Source organism: Triticum dicoccoides, chromosome 6B (genome assembly GCF_002162155.2).
Source record: "Triticum dicoccoides isolate Atlit2015 ecotype Zavitan chromosome 6B, WEW_v2.0, whole genome shotgun sequence".
In the NCBI taxonomy this organism is placed as follows: Eukaryota; Viridiplantae; Streptophyta; class Magnoliopsida; order Poales; family Poaceae; genus Triticum; species Triticum dicoccoides.
The window spans coordinates 720685642-720688184 of NC_041391.1; positions in this window are offsets into that span (position 1 = coordinate 720685642).

A 2543-nucleotide genomic window follows, 5' to 3' on the forward strand; every position below is an offset into this window, starting at 1 on the left:
AGGTGACGATGCGCGTGGGAAATGGTTCCAAAGTCGATGTGATCGCGGTCAGCACGCTACCTCTACATCTACCTTCGGAATTAGTTTTAGACCTGAATAATTGTTATTTGATGCCAGCATTGAGCATGAACATTATATCTGGATCTTGTTTGATGCGACACAGTTATTCATTTAAATCAGAGAATAATGGTTGTTCTATTTATATGAGTAATATCTTTTATGGTCATGCACCCTTAAAGAGTGGTCTATTTTTGTTGAATCTCGATAGTAGTGATACACATATTCATAATATTGAAGTCAAAAGATGCAGAGTTGATAATGATAGTGCAACTTATTTGTGGAACTGCCGTTTAGGTCATATCGGTGTAAAGCGTATGAAGAAACTCCATACTGATGGACTTTTGGAACCATTTGATTATGAATCACTTGGTACTTGCAAACCGTGTCTCATGGGCAAGATGACTAAAACGCCGTTCTCCGGAACTATGGAGCGAGCAACAGATTTGTTGGAAATCATACATACAGATGTATGTGGTCCGATGAATGTTGAGGCTCGCAGCGGATATCGTTATTTTCTCACCTTCACGAATGATTTAAGCAGATATGGGTATATCTACTTAATCTTACCCTACAAACACACCGCTGAGTGCACACAGGGAAACCATGCACGTCCGATCAGGCATACTTAAGCACATCCAACTGTCCATGTTGCATCAAAACATCTGCCAACCAGTCAACGGTTCCGATCAAATGTTCTGCCGGCACACGCTGCAGTCTGCCAAACAAACCCATGATCCCATGATCCCACGATCCCCACCCACGAAAAAAAATACTTTCAAGATCTCATCTCGCTGAACCGATCTCCGCCACCGCGCCACGCACTGCCCTCAGCCCGCCGTCCTCGCCCCTTGTGCCCTTGCCGTCCTCGCCATGGTGGCTGTGCCGTCTCGATGACACCTCGGACCGTCCAAGCTAGCTGGCCTAGCTCCAATGTCTACGCCGTCCTCGCCCTGGTGGATGTGGTCTCGAGGACACAGGTCAGCATCGCACCCTACCGGGACGTCGTACTTCAAGCACTGCCCCTGCAACGGCCACATCATTGTAATTGTATTTTGATAGAGAAATTAAGTAGATATTGCACATTAAGATTTCTGGTTGGATGTTTCTCACCAATGGGTTTATGCACTGCAACATTAAGATTCCTGGTTAGTATTACTGGTCAGCCAGAAATAAAAGCATGTTAATTAAAGATCCAATGACACTATTATACACCATATACAAGATGCATATCTTTCAGCTCGTATACTGTGTACTATGTTTGAGCAATTTTCTATTGCACCAAGGAAAAATAGCACTATGGGTTATTAGTACTTACATAACAGAAGGAAACATGCAACCAACATGGAAAGCCCCTTGATGTTAGAGAAGGAATCAAACCTGGAAAGCACAATGATGACAGAGAAGGGATCAACGCCTTCGCTAAAATATAGTAAAAGAGGCTAATGCGATAAGCAGTTTCACCGCTGGAAGCATATAATCTGGACTGATTGGCATCTCAAAGCATTGAAACCATCAAATCATTATTGTTCTTATTATCTTAGCTGTTTTTCATCTCGGAGCATTGAAAACACCAAAACATTATTGTTCTTTTTCTCAAACAATCATTACATTTATGGCTCAGAAGTAGACCTTTCATGTACAACAACCAGGAATGAGAACAATAAGATTTTGGGCCTTACCACCTCCTAATCCTGATTGTGACAGTTGGATATGGCATCCTCTCAGCATGATGACTTAGGGACTCCATTCCGGGACCTAACCAACATCAGTAACCTAAATATAACAACAACTCTTGCCTAAGTCGTCACTGTCTATCGTAATGATTTATAAATCACAGCTCAAAGGGCAGATCCCAAAGAGTTGAAGAGACAGAGGGAAAGGGAGAGGTATGCACCAAACATGGATGAGATCTTAAAAAGGAGACATGATGAGATCTTAAAAAGCTAGATCTGCGGTTTTGAATGTTGAGCACGCTACATCTACGACGCCCGTAGCCATTTCACCTGGTTTGTCCATTTTTTCTGTTCTTTATATGATGCAGGAATCAGAAGTAGTAAGCAATCTTTCTATGCCCTGCTTTTGCTACATTTAATTTCTTCATTATTAATAAATGTCACTATTTCCATTGTGACAGATTACGCCTTTACCGGTCATGATTGGTCCATGATTGAAAATATCATGTTCGAACCAAACGATAAAAGACATTTAGTGAGCATCAACGACGCACATCTCAAAAGAAAATAGTTAGATGTGCACTTGAAATTGTAGATCATGGTGTGCACTTGAAATTGTAGATCATAGACGTATACATACATTGCATAAGTGATAAAGAGCATATATAGATGAGGCCGGGTGGAAGTGTGTTCTTAGAGAATGCATGCATCTCTAAGATGATACGGAACTTTAATTGTCTGTAGGATGACACACCAAGATGGGTATTAAAAGAGAGCCAAAACTTATTTGGAACATGATATGATGAGTCT